Genomic DNA, 17421 nt, shown 5'->3' with positions numbered 1-17421 from the left:
GATGGAAGATCGGTAGAAGGTCAGCAACAGGTCGGTGTTGAGGTTGTACCTCCTGAGGACTCTCAGGAAGTGTAACCGCTGCTGAGCCTTCTTGACGATGGTGGTGATGTTCTCTGACCAGGAGATCCGGTCAGAGATGTGGACGCCCAGGTACTTGGTGCTGTGGACCCTCTCCACCTGCTCGCCGTTGATGAAGAGGGGAGTTGGCTCAGGGCTGTGTCTTCTGAAGTCTATGATGAGCTCGTTGGTCTTCTTGGTGTTCAGAGCGAGATTGTTCTCAGAGCACCAGTCGACCAGCTCCAGGACTTCCTCTCTGTAGGCTACCTCATCGCCATTGGAGATGAGACCGACCACAGTGGTATCGTCGGCGAACTTGACAATCCGGTTGTGTTTGTGAGCCGGTCTGCAATCATGAGTGTAGAGGCAGCAGAGGAGGGGGCTCAACACACAGCCCTGTGGGGAGCCGATGCTCAGCGTACGGGTGGAGGAGAGGCGGGAGCCAACTCTCACAGCCTGGAGTCGGTTGGTCAGAAAGTCATTAATCCAGGCACATGTGAGAGAGGGGAGTCCGAGAGTGTCCAGCTTTGTGGTGAGTCTGTCCGGGAGGATGGTGTTGAATGCCGAACTGTAATCCACAAAGAGCATCCGGACATAGCTCTGCTGCTGCTCCAGGTGGTTCACCGCACAATGGAGGGCTACGGCGATGGCGTCTTCTGTGGATCTGTTGGTCCGGTATGCAAACTGGTGGGGGTCGAGGTGTGGGGGAAGATAATCCTTGATGTGCTGAAGGACCAGCCTCTCAAAGCACTTCATGATCACCGGAGTGAGGGCCACTGGCCGGTAATCATTCAGGCTAGAGATGGCCGACTTCTTCGGCACTGGGATGATGGTTGAGGTTTTTCAGGCAGGGCGGGACGGTTGCTAGGGCCAGGGAGCGGTTGAAGATCGTGGTGAAGGTGGGGGCGAGCTCCTCAGCGCATGCCCTCAGCACCTTGCCGGGGACCCCATCCGGGCCTGTGGCCTTTCTGGGATTCACTGTAAGGAGCACCTTTCTGACCTTGTGCTCCTGAACAGTGAGTGGAGTGATGTCAGAGCTGGGTGGGGGAGGGGGCAGGGCAGGGACAGGGGAGTGCTGCTGGGATGTTCCAAACCGAGCAAAGAAGCTGTTTAGCTCCTCTGCCAGCTGTGCGCCTTGGTCTTCGACTTGAGCGGCACTGCCCCTGAAGTTGGTGATCTCCTGGATGCCCTGCCACACCTTGCGGCCATTGTTGCTGGACAGGTGGGACTCGATGCGTTTTCTGTGGTCCGCTTTCGCCCGTTTGACTCCTCTCCTCAGCTCAGCTCTGGCAGCGCTGTACAGAGCTCTGCCTCTTGACCTGAAGGCGGTGTCGCGGGCTCTGAGGAGAGAGCGGACCTGGCTGCACATCCAGGGTTTCTGGTTAGGGAAGACCCGGATGGTTTTGGTCACAGTCACATTGCTGGCGCAGAACTGGATGTAGCCCAGAACTGTGTCTGTGTGTGTCCCCAGCTCCTGGTGGTCGAACAGGTCCCAGTCTGTCCGTTGAAAACAGTCTTTGAGTTTGTGGAGTGCATCCTCAGGCCAGGAGGTGATGGTCCTTAAGGTGGGTCTGAGTTTGCGTCTGAGGGGGGTGTAGGCAGGGAAGAGCAGGAGGGACAGATGGTCTGATTGCCCGAGGTGGGGGAGGGGGATAGCTCTGTATGCATGTTTGATGTTGGTGTAGACATGGTCCAGGGTGTTCTCACCTCGTGAAGCACACTTTACGTGCTGGTGGAAATTCAGCAGAACAGTCTTTAAGTCAAAGTCAAAGTCAAAGTCAAAGTCTCCTTTACTGTCAATTCCTCCGCATGTCAAGACACACAAAGAGATCGAAATTACGTTTCTCACTATCCCAGGGTGACAAGACAGAGTTCACAACGCACATACAAGTAAACAACACAGGAAAAATAACACAAGAAGTCAAAATCAATGAACAATAAGCGTGATAGCACGCTAGCCGCTCCCGATGCACGGCAGACTCCGGTAAGATGACAGTCAACCAGGCCACTGTGAACACGAGCACACAGCAGGCACGCACTGTCCGGTTCGTGGATCCTATCAGGCGAACGCAACCCATCTTGTCCCGCGAACGAACGTACGCCAGGAGAATGGAAGGCACGGCTGAGCGAGCTGGGTTGGCCGCAAGCCTGGCCAGACGTCTCCGCGCTGGCCCCTCTCCCGCTGCCTCGCAGACCCGCTGCCGACGCATCCCAACAATGCTCCAGGACGGAGCAGTCCGAGCTCAGGACGCAGTCCAACCGGTGGAGGAAGAGCAGGCCAGTCCGGCGTCGCTCCATGACGAAGCAGTCCGAGCGCCCTTAATCTCTCTGCACCAAAGTCCAGAACGCCATAAAACCCACTTCCGCCGATGTTGAGCAGAACATGCCCGCCGCACTAGTAGCACGACGTATCACACGAGACGAATACACACAAAACTGCCGGACAAACACTCAGTAAACACTCACAAAACACCGAACGGGACAGAGAGTGGCCGCTGCGTGTGCACGCGCCGCCATCTTGTTAAGTTGGCCTTGTTAAAATCCCCCGCTACAATGTGGAAGCCATCAGGGTGAGCCCGTTGTTGTTCACTCACAGCTCTCAGCAGGAGAGAGAGTGCCGTGCTTACGTCAGCGTCGGGTGGAATGTAAACAGCAATGACGATAACAACAGCTAGCTCCCTCGGGAGGAAAAAAGGCCGGCACCTGACTGCCATGTACTCGAGGTCCGGACAGCAGTGGCTGCCTACGATGGTCGCATTGTTGCCCCAGTTTTCGTGCACATACATACAAAGCCCCCCACCTCTGCGTTTACCGGAGTCCAATGTTCTGTCCGCGCGTAGCAGGGAGCGGCTTGCTAGCTGCATGCTAGCATCGGGGATATCCGGGCGCAGCCAGGTTTCGGTTATAATAATCACACAACAGTCCCGGACGTAGTGGTTTCCCGTGAGCTGTAGATCCAGGTCGTCCATTTTATGCAGCAGGGATCTGGCGTTGGAGAGAAACAGGCTCGGGAGAGGCGGCTTGTGCGGTTGTTTACGTAGCCTTAGCATTAGGCCAGACCGACGGCCTCGCTTTTGCTTCCTCTCTCTTCTCCGCCTGCGTCGCCTCCCAGACCCGACAACAATCCACGGAGACCCCGGCGGTCTCGCAATCTCGTCTGGGATGTTGTGCTTGCGGTGAAAGTCACTTGAAATAGGTATCCGTGCTTGGTGTCCAATGTCCGTGAGCGAGTGGAAAGTGTACTTGGGATTCCCAGTACAGAGTGTGCCAAAGAGTGAAAATAAAAAAATATAGGCAAGGAGAAAAGAGCACTGGCGTGGAGAGCCGTAAGCCGCTGCGTCCGTGCGCGCCGCCATCTTGGAACCCGCCGCCATCTTGGAACTATGGAACTCCTATGTTATACCATAATAACCCCCCGCACATTAATCAAATCGTCAAATCAACCCCAAACCATCGATTGCACAAATTTAGTACAAATCAGAGCACAACCAAGTAAATAATATACGAAACACATTTATTGAAGAAACATGAAATAGAATTACAAATCTCAATTACTCCAGAAACCGAACAATTTCACTGACTGATACCCGTGTTAATAAAATCATTCAATCCCAGAACAATTCGATTGCAAAACACAGTTCATGAAAGAGGGAAAAGGTAGATACCAGCTGCGTGCTATTTTTGGTGGAAGCAAAGTCGAGTGATCAATTCGATCTTACTTCTAAAATCCAAATTAGAGAAACAGGCTGGCCTCGAGGGGGCCGGCGGCCCGATGACTATTCCCTGTTAGGGTTTTCCAGGTTATCTTTATCGTAGGATTATGTTGGAATATAGACTATAATGATTAAATCAATCTTGTCTTGCCCTCACAATGTAATGATTAAATCAATCTTGTCTTGCCCTCACAATGCAGAGTAAGATGAAGTGGTTGCTTCCTCTGCTTGATTGACCAGCTGCAGGGGAAGCAATCAAAGTTGTTCTGTTTCCCACAACAGTGTAAAACACCCCCTGCTCTGATCTTATCAGAGGCCGGGGGTTCACCAAACCTGTCCACTCCCACCCCCACTCTGTTCCTCCTAATAAATATGCCCTTGCAGGGAGGAGACTTTTAGAATTCATTCCTGTAGCGAGTGATCTCTCCACCTGCAGGTGTCTAAAAGAACTTGCCTTGTCTCCCGTGTGGTTCTTGCAAAATAAGTTGGAGTGAGCAAATCTCTAACATTTTGGTGCCGAAACCCGGGATCCTCATACCCACCATCTGACCGGCGAAGGAGGACGTGCTGCATTGTCGACAAGCCAGCGTCCATTAAGAGGACCTGGAGGAGAAAGACCTGGGAAGGAAATTCTTCGCTGGGCCAGCATCTTAGGTCTGCCTTCGTCTGACAGAGGTGGATTGACGGGACCCGGCAGTGCAACGAACCAGGGGACAAGTAAGTTAAAGGCCATAATTGTGTTGTGTTGTTAAACGCGTAACACGTAGAGGTGCACGGGAGCCAGCTTGGGTTAAAGTCCCAGTGGAAGAAACAGGCTAAGAAAGGCAGAGCTTCTTTTTCGTTCATCGAAGAAGTGTGTAGACTCTTCTTGGTCTGTTTTTCCGAGCTGAGGGATCTGGCTTGGGTTAAAGTCCCAGTGGAAGGAACGTGCTAAGAAACACGGAGCTTCTTTTTTGTTAATCAAAGAAGGGCGTAGATTTTTCTTTGTATGTTTTTCCAAGCCAAAGAACAGCTTGGGTTCAAGTCCCAGTGGAAGAAACGGGCTAAGAAAAACAGAGCTTATTTTTCTTAATTGAAGAAGGGCGTAGATTTTTTCTTTTGTCCGTTTTTCCAAAGCTGTTTGGGAGGGTTTTACACCCATCCCTGGATAGGCCTAAAAAAGCGCTGGAGTTTGTGTGATTGAGTGTGTGACTGGTAGGATAAATTGACTAAGAAGCAGTTCTAGCGTTGATCCATGGCAATAAAACAGGCTAGTAATTTGTTGAAAGGTCAATTTAAACCTGCATTGAGGATCCTCAAAGAAATAAATAAGTAATAATAATAATAATAATAATAATAATATTTTTGAGAAAAAGAAATTGTAAAACCTAAAACTACTAGAATTAAGATGGGAAATAAAAACGGTAAATCTTTACCTCTTAACGGAGATGAGAAGTACATGGCGAGTAGATTTCTTAATTGTATGCAATATATGCCGAAGTGGAAGAAAAAGTATGAAGTAGAAAGGAAGTTGAGAGTTCAAGTGGTAAAGAAATGCAACTTGCTTCTAGAAGATAAATAAATAAAATTAGAATGTGCTGTCCTCGTGTGCATGGGAGGGACCAGCTCATGATCGACCACAGGAAATGGCCAGCCTGTGACGAATCACTGGTGCTGGGAACTACCTTTTGCGTGCGAGAGCTGTGCATGTGTGTGCGTATATGTTAAAATGATGAACATTGGCTAAAGTTTTAGTATAAAAAAATTGCTAGACTGTGGTCTATCCAATTTGCACCGCAGAACAGAAATGATTTTGAAAGATAAAAATGAGAGGAAAAAGAGAGAAATCTGTTTGCAAGCAGAAACTAATCCACACTAGTGCATGTTAAGTGTCGAGCCCACATGAGAAATTCGAAGAAAAAAAAAAAAAGACAGAACATGCTTTCAGGAATTGGAAGAAGCTAAATTGTGAATTTAAGATTTTGCAATGCTATATTTAATAGGAATAATTGATTGGTTGTGTTATAAGATTATACAAAATTCTAAATGTAAGCTAAATCTGAGAGATTGAGTTCTTCAAATTTAAAAACAAAGAAAAAATTCAGATTAATTTGCCAATTGTTTGTTTTAGTTAAGGTTTTTTTGAATTGGTGGATTGTTCTACCAGGAAACCTGAGTTGAAAATGATATATGAATGTTGTGTGGTGAGCTTGGATGAATTGGGACCAATGTGATAGAAAGACTCCTTTTTGGAGACTGTGTGTGAGATGCAAATGAACATTGATGAATGATAGCCTGAATGAAAAGAAATTACAGGTTGAATGGTTGAAGTTGTTGGCGACTACTATGGAAAATTAGTAGAGCAACTTTGATGAAAGAGTGATTTTGAGCAGGTTGAATGTTAGAAAGAAACACGTAGCTTTTGGGTTGATAATTAACTACAAAAAAAAAAAAAAAAAAAAACTGGAGAACCAGTAACACATGTAGAAGATGTGTGAACTGAGAAATTGAGAAGCGTTTTGGAAAGAAAGTCAAATTAAATGATGATGGAATCGTATGTAGTAAAGAACACATTCTCCCAAAAAGTTTGTCAAGGTGTGAGGCATGGGCGTTGCCAAGCCTCAAAAGGGGGGTGTGAGTAGGACAGATAGTGGAAGATAGTAATAATACAACACTTTATGACAATGAATTTTCGAATACATTTGGTGTTATACTGTGGTAAATTTTTTGTTCTGGTGTAGATAGGTTAGCAACACGAGAGATTTAGAGGTTCAAAAGAAAGACAGTTAAAAGAAAACATTTTTGATTTGGACAATTGCAGGCTAACAGGAACATAAGAACGATAAGAACTACGAGAGTTGCAAACAACAGATGAAGAGCAGTCCTTGGCAGATTATATGATCAGGACGCTCAAACTGTGTCAAAGACAAATTTACTGGCGCCTGATCTTTCCTCCTCACAGGTCGACAACCCCATCAATCCAGGAGGCTGGGTCTACATCAAGGTCATCAAAAGAAAGAACTGGGCCAGCCCGCGGTGGGAGGGACCGTTCCAAGTTTTTCTTGCTACTCCCACGGCGGTAAAAATTTCTCAACGGCCCAGCTGGATTCACCTCAGCCACTGCAAGTTGCAGAGAGTGCTGGACTCCTAATTCGGAGTGGTGGGGAAGGCTGACTACAAAGGGGCCCCATCGTTTAGGGTGAGGCGTCTCAATGTTGGTGAAGAATTCATCGATCCCCACTCCGCTAGGCGAGGGGATGTCCCGGTGTCTCTGCCATCCTAGTAGCAACGGGGCTCCATATGCCAGATGGATCCTCTGCTGCGTTGTGGTTGGAGCGTGCTATGGTCTATTGACTCATCTGAACAGACCAAATGACAATGTTGCCCGTGGTAAACGATGGTCACATGATGAGAACTTTGAAGACTGGTCATGGGACCCCAGAAACCCATACGAAACCAACACTTGGTACCGGTATGTCAGGTTCACTGTGAGAGCTCACACACAGGAGGGATGCTATGTGTGTTCGAAACTCCCCCCTTCCTCCACGCAAGTTCGCTTGGAGGCCAGAGCAATGAATGTCACTGAAGCGAAACGTATGGCATCCATGGGAGGAGTTGGATATCAACGCCGAGCAGTCACAATCAGTGATGCCGACCCATCCCACTCTGGACTTGCAGACGGTGCCTATGATGAACACTTCTGGGCAAATCTCAATGTGACTGTTAGAGGATGAACAATACCACAAGTGGCCTACACGGAGAGACCAGCTGGAGTGAATTACACATGTTACATCCAAGGTAACAAGACCCACGTCTGCATTAACGACGACTGCTCTCCAGGAGGAAACTGGATGGGAGCTTTGGACATCACCGCTGTGTGCCAGGATGAGAGAGCCGTTTTCAAGGTGTAAGGGCTCTACTACCGACATGGCTGCACCATCGGACGGGACCTACTTCATCCAGAGTTTCAGAAGCACTGCCTCACCTGCATCCTATGAGTGCACGTGCCTGTTCAGAACGGATCGTGGTTTTTTGGTCACCAGAGTTGTCCGATGCAGCCTGCCAACTGGACACGAGTGTGTGCGCCAGTGTGTGTGACAGAACACACCTACAGACTAGAACATCATCAGCTGACGAAAACACGAGCACATATACAACTTCTTAGGCGTGGCAGATGTGATAATGATAATGAGACGTGGATTGCGTAGATGCTGTTCTGTTGAGCATGTTTTACGGAAACTTGTTGATTTGATCATCAAATATGCTTCGCAAGTGATGGATACAATGATGTACTGTTTCTGTGTTTTTCTTTTTATTTTTTATTGATAGCATTCTGGTCGCCTGTGGCACAGGGGCCGTGTAAGAATTTTCCTGCTAATGACATCTGGCCAGCAGGTTTTTCGCTTACACAATAAGTTTGATCTGGGGTATTGAGGTAATGCCTCATCTTCACTGGAAAGTGTTGCTATCATTGTTTGTTGTTTTTATTTTTACCATTCTACTTTCTTCATTATACGTATATACATATATGTGTTTTTTTTCTTCTTCTTGCTTGTCTTTGTTGTTTGGGGTGACATAATCATATGATAAAACAGGAGGGAAATGTTAGGGTTTTCCAGGTTATCTTTATCGTAGGATTATGTTGGAATATAGACTATAATGATTAAATCAATCTTGTCTTGCCCTCACAATGTAATGATTAAATCAATCTTGTCTTGCCCTCACAATGCAGAGTAAGATGAAGTGGTTGCTTCCTCTGCTTGATTGACCAGCTGCAGGGGAAGCAATCAAAGTTGTTCTGTTTCCCACAACAGTGTAAAACACCCCCTGCTCTGATCTTATCAGAGGCCGGGGGTTCACCAAACCTGTCCACTCCCACCCCCACTCTGTTCCTCCTAATAAATATGCCCTTGCAGGGAGGAGACTTTTAGATTTCATTCCTGTAGCGAGTGATCTCTCCACCTGCAGGTGTCTAAAAGAACTTGCCTTGTCTCCCGTGTGGTTCTTGCAAAATAAGTTGGAGTGAGCAAATCTCTAACATTCCCCACTCTCGCTAAAATAAATAAAAGTCGTTTTCTCTCACCTAGTTTCTCCTGTAAAGTTGTCCAGTCCAATTTTTTGGAGTAAATCCAAGTTAATTTCGGACCAGCGATCCTGCGTCTCACACAAAGATCCCGGGATTCTGGAAAAAATCTTGAAGCTCCTTTGGGCTTCTTCACGTATTCTTTGGGGGAAAAAGCCTCTTAGCTGCTCCTGCAGGACTTTTTATAGGCTTGTCTGGTACCTATATCCTCTCTATAGGGTAAGACCGCCTAGTTTCCCACGCCTTATAGATTTTGGTCAGTTTTCCCACGCTGTATAGGGTTTGGACAATTTTCCCACGCTCGTACACCTGCTGTCCTTCAGCAGATGTTTCCGCCTTGACCATGCATTACTTTCCACCAATGTACAGCTAGCCCCTGGTAAAGCCTTTCACTTCCCCTTTTCTTCACTTCCTGTTTCATGAAAATAACTTTTTAAAGTTACGCTTCAATTAACTCTGAAATAAAAATCGAAACCTTTGATCTATTTCTTTAAACAATTTATGTCACGCCACTATTCTCATAGTGGCGGGCCTCTTGACCAAATTGACTAACAATATTGCTTTAAGCTGTTACAGAATAAATTTTTAGCCAAGCAAAGAAATCAAAAAGTAAAAATCACATTTGTGCTTCTCCAAACAATTTATGTCACGCCACTATTCTCATAGTGGCGGGCCTCTTGATCAAATTGACTAACAATATTGCTTTAAGCTGTTACAGAATACATTTTTAGCCAAGCAAAGAAATCAAAAAGTAAAAATCACATTTGTGCTTCCATGCGTGACTCACAATCCGACACCGTGTTCCTGTTTTATTTCTATTTTAACTAGTTTAGCTTATTGTGGCCCCTTTTTGGTCTCATGTTTTGGTCTGGCGCCATCTTTTGGACAAATTTGGAATTTCAGCTCTGCCAATTTATTCCTGTGAACAATCCATATTTTACCATTTGCACCACCTTTACCCCCCATGTTACATGACAATATATATACATATATATATATATATATATATATATATATATATATATATACGTATATATATATATATATATATATATATAGTAGCAGTGATAATTATGCAATAGTGCAAGTAGGCATAACAGTATTCAAGAGTGTGCAGAGGAATGCTAAACCATGTATTAAACTTCTATTTAAAGGGTTTATACAAGTTCAGTAAAGTTGGTAGTGCGAGATAGTGCAAGATAGAGGTCCGTAGTGTCATAAAGTACAGTTCTGTGAATGTGTGATGCAGAGTTCAGTTTAGAGCTCAACAGTTCTAGTGTTCAACAGTCTGATGACAGCAGGGAAAAAGTTGTTGCAGAACCTGGTGGACCTGCAGCGGATGCTGCGAAACCTCTTCCCAGAGGGCAGCAGGGAGAACAGTCCATGGTGGGGGTGTGATGGGTCATGGATGATGTTACGGGCATGGGACATGCAGCGCTGAGATGAAATGTCCTGAATGGAGGGAAGAGGAACCCCTATGATCCTCTCTGCTGTCCTCACCACTCTCCTCACGTTCTTCCAATCGGAGGCGGTGCAGCCTCCACACCACACAGAGAGACAGCTTGTCAGAATGCTCTCTATGGTGCTCCTGTAGAACGTCCTCATGATGGGTGGGGGCAGGTGGGCTCTCCTCATCCTCCGCAGGAAGTACAAGCGCTTCTGTGCCCTCTTGACCAGTGCCGTAGTGTTCATAGTCCAGGTGAGGTCTTCTGTGATGTGGACCCCCAGGAATTTGGTGCTGCTGACCACCTCCACAGCTGAGCTGTTGATGATCAGTGGAGCGTGGTGAGGCTGTTTTTTCCTGAAGTCGACGATGATCTCCTTCATCTTCTCCACATTCAGGATCAGGCTGTTGTCTCTGCACCAGCCCACCAGCTGCTCCACCTCCTCTCTGTAGTCCAGGTCGTTGTTGTCTCTGATGAGCCCCACCACCGTTGTGTCGTCTGCGAACTTCACGATGTGATTGGTGGTGAACCTGGGGACGCAGTCGTGTGTCATCAGGGTGAACAGCAGGGGGCTCAGGACGCAGCCCTGAGGGGAGCCTGTGCTGAGGGTGATGACATCAGAGGTGTTCTGTCCGACCCGGACTGACTGAGGACTGTTGGTGAGGAAGTCTAGCAGCCCAGTTGCGAAGGGGGGTGTTGAAGCCCAGGTGTTCCAATTTTCCTACCAGATGCTGTGGGATGATGGTGTTAAACGCTGAGCTGAAGTCCAGGAACAGCATCCGCACATGGGTGTTCTTCTCCTCCAGGTGAGCCAGGCTCAGGTGAAGAACGGAGGAGATGGCGTCCTGAGTGGAGCGGTTTTGCCGGTCGGCAAACTGGAACGGGTCAAATAATGGGGGGAGTCTGGAAACGATGTGACCTTTAAGCAGCCTTTCGAAGCACTTCATCATGACCGGAGTCAGTGCAACAGGTCGGTAATCATTAAATGAGGTGATTTGAGGTTTCTTCGGCACCGGAATGATGGAGGCAGTCTTAAAGCACGCTGGCACTGTGGCTTGGCCCAGCGAGGTGTTAAAAATGTCTGTGATGACCCCAGCTAGCTGACTTGCACATTCCCTGAACACACGCCCAGGAATGTTGTCGGGGCCAGGGGCCTTACGGGGGTTGACTCTCCTCAGGGTCTTACACATCGGCGGAGTCAAGGCAGAGTACCTCCTCTTCCTGATGGGGGACAGTTTTCACTGCTGGAGTGCCGTTTAGTGCCTCGAACCTCCCAAAGAAGTTATTTAGACCATTTAGAAAGTCAGCATCAACTTCACCCACCGGCGGGGGGGGGGGGGGGGTTCTGTAATCTGTAATCAGATTTGTAGTCTGTAATCGCCCGTATGCCTTGCCACATACTCCTGTTGTTGTTGGCATCGTGGAAACGATCCTGAATTTTTCGACTGCGGTCTCGCTTCGCTACCCTGATGGCACGGTTCAAGTTGGCTCTCGCTGTCCTCAGTGTCTCCTTGTCGCCAGACTTGAAGGCAGAGTTCCGCGCTCGTAGCGTTTGACGTACCTCCTCAGTCATCCTGGGTCGTTGGTTGCCCCGGGTGATGATATTCTTAGTGGTGCTGACGTCCTCGGTGCATTTGTTGATGTAGGCTGACACAGTCATGGCGCTCGTAGCGTTTGACGTACCTCCTCAGTCATCCAGGGTCGTTGGTTGCCCCGGGTGATGATATTCTTAGTGGTGCTGACGTCCTCGCTGCATTTGTTGATGTAGGCTGACACAGTCATGGCACACGCATGTCAAATCTACATCGGGAAAACTGGGAGGGAGGGAGGGAGGGAGCCAGGCAGGCAGGGAGGCAGGCAGGGAGGCAGGCAGGCAGGCAGGCAGGCAGGCAGGCAGGCAGGCAGGCAGGCAGGCAGGCAGGCAGGCAGGCAGGCAGGCAGGCAGGCAGGCAGGCAGGCAGGCAGTGTCTGTCTGTTGAGGTTTTCACCTTGTTCTTCTCCTGCTGAAGTTCTAACTGGACGTCCATCAGTTTGGCTCTCAGCTCGTCATTGGCGGCCTGAAGGGCGCCCGTTCACTCCGCCTTGGCCCGCCCTGCCGGAGCTCGTTTGGACATCTCTTACTCGAGTCTCGCCCGGTCGTCAGTCAGAGATCACAACATTTGTACCTGGAGAGCACAAACGCAGTGCTGTTTTCCACTGGCTTCGGACTCAACTTCAATGGATACCGTAACTTACAACATCATAAACATAGATCTAGCTTGACTTATTCATTGAATAAATGCATTTAGTTCTTCAAAACTGCATCACGCAACATAGCGTGACCGAGAAGGCCGTTATCCACCTGCGTGAAGTTATTTGGTGAAATGAATGAGATGTTTATGAAACCATCGTTCTGTCTCTATGTAGATGAAGGGAAATAATCGATTGCTGAAGGTCCAAAGGTGTTGTGATAAACAAATAAACATTTTAGTGATTAGTGACATATGTGTGATAAACATATTAGGCAGGATAATCACATATGTTAACTTGACTGCCCACACTGTATTTATTTATGGTTATTTGTTAAATCGAGTACTGTTAGACGTGAAATAGGAAGTGTTTCACATAAATGGACAACGAAAGGAGTACTCACCATTGTAGCTCCTGCTGGTCAATGATACGAGCCTCTTCTTGCAGTGGAAAACATACAGCCAACAAACACCGTGGAACCTAAAGGAATGAAATTAAACATTAACATTTAGCCTCAACCAACATTCATAAACGTAAATCTTTTTGAACACAATGAGTTGTACTTAACGTGTACGCTCTAGACGGTCCACTTGCAAGCAGAAAATAAAGATATTTCTGTTGATAATCGTCGTGTTTGTATCCGTTGTCTCGCTCAAGGCCATTGCGCCCACAGATTTGAATTTTGGCGAGAGTTCAGCCTATTGACGTCATTTCCGCGGTGTAATACCCGCATATCTGAAACGGCAAAGTTAAGAGTAGAGTTAAAGTTTTTAATCAACGCAATCATTTACAACCGTTGACCAGTCGAAATAATCGTCGAAATTTGGCGTCTGTGGCTGGAAGCAGACGCCGAGTTCGACGTTCCTCCCAAACGCCACACTCCCTCGCTTTTCAGGGCTACACAAAAAAAAAACATATTTTTCAAAACAATGAGTTGTAATTACCTTGTACGCTCTAGACGGTCAAGTTGCAAGCTGAAAACAAAAATATTCGTCTTGTTAGTCGTCGTGTTACTAACCGCTGTGTCTTGTTTGCCAGCATTGCCGCTTTCCTACTTCCTATTGCAAGTCACGCCCACGGATTATAATTCTGCCGTGAGTTCCGCCCATTGACGTCATGTCCGCGTCACATGACTGCGACATAATATTATCTAAAACTGTTTGTGCGGTATAGTGTTGTTTTGTGCGGTATTGTGTTATTCTGTGCGGCGTCGTGTTGTTCTGTGCGGCGTTGTGTTGTTCAGTGCGGCGTCGTGTTGTTCAGTGCGGCATGGTGTTGTTCAGTGCGGCATGGTGTAGTTCAGTGCGGCATGGTGTTGTTCAGTGCGGCATGGTGTTGTTCAGTGCGGCATGGTGCTGTTCAGTGCGGTGATGTGTTGTTCAGTGCGGCATGGTGTTGTTAAGTGCGGCATGGTGTAGTTCAGTGCGGCATGGTGTTGTTCAGTGCGGCGTGGTGTTGTTCAGTGTGGCATGGTGTTGTTCAGTGCGGCATGGTGTTGTTCAGTGCGGCATGGTGTTGTTCAGTGCGGCATGGTGTAGTTCAGTGCGGCATGGTGTTGTTCAGTGCGGCATGGTGTTGTTCAGTGCGGCATGGTGCTGTTCAGTGCGGCGATGTGTTGTTCAGTGCGGCATGGTGTTGTTAAGTGCGGCATGGTGTAGTTCAGTGCGGCATGGTGTTGTTCAGTGCGGCGTGGTGTTGTTCAGTGCGGGATGGTGTTGTTCAGTGCGGCATGGTGTTGTTCAGTGCGGCATGGTGTTGTTCAGTGCGGCATGGTGTTGTTCAGTGGGGCATGGTGTTGTTCAGTGTGGCATGGTGGTGTTCAGTGCGGCATGGTGTTGTTCAGTGCGGCATGGTGTTGTTCGGTGCGGCATGGTGTTGTTCAGTGCGGCATGGTGGTGTTCAGTGCGGGATGGTGTTGTTCAGTGCGGCATGGTGTTGTTCAGTGCGGGATGGTGTTGTTCAGTGCGGCATAATGTTGTTCAGTGCGGCATAATGTTGTTCAGTGCGGCATGGTGTTGTTCAGTGCGGCATGGTGTTGTTCAGTGCGGCATGGTGTTGTTCAGTGCGGCATGGTGTTGTTCAGTGCGGCATGGTGTTGTTCAGTGCGGCATGGTGTTGTTCAGTGCGGCATGGTGTTGTTCAGTGCGGCATGGTGTTGTTCAGTGCGGCATGGTGTTGTTCAGTGCGGCATGGTGTTGTTCAGTGCGGCATGGTGTTGTTCAGTGCGGCATGGTGTTGTTCAGTGCGGCATAATGTTGTTCAGTGCGGCATAATGTTGTTCAGTGCGGCATGGTGTTGTTCAGTGCGGGATGGTTTTGTTCAGTGCAGGATGGTGTTGTTCAGTGCGGCATGGTGTTAAAGATGGCGGCGCGTGCACACGCAGCGGCCACTCTCTGTCCCGTTCGGTGTTTTGTGAGTGTTTACTGAGTGTTTGTCTGGCAGTTTTGTGTGTATTTGTCTCGTGTGATACGACGTGCTACTAGTGCGGCGGGCATGTTCTGCTCAACATCGGCGGAAGTGGGTTTTATGGCGTTCTGGACTTTGGTGTGGAGAGATTTGCTGCTGGTGTTAGCGCTCGGACTGCTTCGTCATGGAGCGACGCCGGACTGGCCTGCTCTTCCTCCCCCGGTTGGACTGCGTCCTGAGCTCGGACTGCTCCGTCCTGGAGCATTGTTGGGATGCGTCGGCAGCGGGTCTGCGAGGCAGCGGAAGAGGGGCCAGCGCGGAGACGTCGGGCCAGGCTTGCGGCCAACCCAGCTCGCCCATCCGTGCCTTCCATTCTCCTGGCGTACGTTCGTTCGCGGGACGACAAGATGGGTTGCGTTCGCCTGATAGGATCCACGAACCGGACAGTGCGTGCCTGCTGTGTGCTCGTGTTCACAGTGGCCTGGTTGACTGTCATCTTACCGGACTCTGCTGTGCATCGGGAGCGGCTAGCGTGCTATCACGCTTATTGTTCATTGATGTTGACTTCTTATGTTATTTTTCCTGTGTTGTTTACTTGTATGTGCGTTGTGAACTCTGTCTTGTCACCCTGGGATAGTGAGAAACGTAATTTCGATCTCTTTGTGTGTCTTGACATGCGGAGGAATTGACAATAAAGGAGACTTTGACTTTGACTTTGACTTTGAAAACTTCAGCCCACAAAAACTCGCCTCTGGCGCCTAGCCTCTGGCACTTAGCCTCTAACACTTACCCTTTAACATTTAGCCTTTAACACTTAGCCTAGAAGGTGAATAAATAGGGTTAAAGGTTGAGTGAAGGGCCCTCGTTTTAAACTACTTTTTTGAAAAGGAGTGGGAACAAGTAAGACTTTCTTAATTTATTCAATGGGAAGAAGACTTATTTAGATTAATTGATCTATTTTTGTTCGCTGGCAAAATTCGATTTGCTGCAATTCCAAATTTCCAAAGTGAATGAAGGAATGAAGTCGTTTAAATTATGATTTTGTATAAATACTAGGCATAGACACAAAATCCACGCCACAAAATGGGTAGACTTTACTTGTTTGAAGAGGACTGGTTACAAGACAGACTTTTCTGATTTATTTAATGGGAAGAAGACTTATTTAGTTTATTTAATCTATTCTTGTTCCCTGGCAAAATTGGATTTGCTGAAATTGTATTTTGCCAAATCTTGACTTGAGACCTGATAGGAAGTATTAAACGCTTAGTTAAATGAAAGCAATTTAAATTATGACTTTGTATAAATACTAGATATTAACAGAACATCTACTGCGCAAAATGGGCAGAGTTTACTTGTTTGAGGAGTGGCTTATTTAAGACTAAGATTTATTAAATCTGTTTGTTCCCAGGCAAAATTGGATGTGATGCAATTCCAAATTTCACCACATGATGGTGCCCAATTTTGACTTCATAGGACATATTAAACACTTAGCTTGTTATTATCTTCACGGTAATCAGATTTGTTTATTATTCTAATGGCCTTTTCAAAACTATTCTGGATTACTACTTTGGATCTATTCTACATTACTCGGCAACAACATACTCTGTAACAGATTAGGCAGTATAATCACATATGTTAACTTGAGAGTGCCCACACTCAATCTACTTATCGTGATGTGTTAAATCAATTACTGTTAGACATTATTTGTCTGATAATCTACCAAATCTTTGAATTGAAGAATTTGTGATTTAATTAATAGCTTGCTATTATGTTCAGGGTAATCAGACTTGTATATAATTCTAATGGCCTTCTTTTGAAAACTATTCTGAATTACAACTTTGGATCTTATATTACTTTGCAACAATATACTCGGTGACAGATTAGGCAGTATAATCACATATGTTAACTTCAGTGCCCACACTGTATTTATTTATGGTTATTTGTTAAATCAAGTACTGTTAGACATGAAATAGGAAGTGTTTAAGATAAATGTTATGGCTACTCACCATTGTAGCTCGCTCCTGGTCAATGATACTTGTAGCTCGCTCCTGGTCAATGATACGAGCCTCTTCTTGCAGTGGAAAACTTACAGCCAACAAACACCGTGGAACCTAAAGGAAGGAAATTAAACATTAACATTTAGCCTCAACCAACATTCACAGATGTAACGCAACGCAAACTACACAAACGTAAATCTTTTTAAACCTAATGAGTTGTACTAACCGTGTACGCTCTAGACGGTCCACTTGCAAGCAGAAAATAAAGATATTTCTGTTGATAGTCGTCGTGTTTGTATCCGTTGTCTCGCTCAAGGCCATTGCGCCCACAGATTTGAATTTTGGCGACAGTTCAGCCTATTGACGTCATTTCCGCGGTGTAATACCCGCATATCTGAAACGGCAAAGTTAAGAGTAGAGTTAAATAAAGTTTTTAATCAACGCAATCATTTACAACCGTTGACCAGTCGAAATAATGGTCGAAATTCGACGTTCCCCCCAAACGCCACACT

The sequence above is a fragment of the Syngnathus scovelli genome, chromosome 14 (assembly GCF_024217435.2).
Source record: "Syngnathus scovelli strain Florida chromosome 14, RoL_Ssco_1.2, whole genome shotgun sequence".
NCBI classification, from domain to species: Eukaryota; Metazoa; Chordata; class Actinopteri; order Syngnathiformes; family Syngnathidae; genus Syngnathus; species Syngnathus scovelli.
This window is presented reverse-complemented; position numbering follows the sequence as displayed.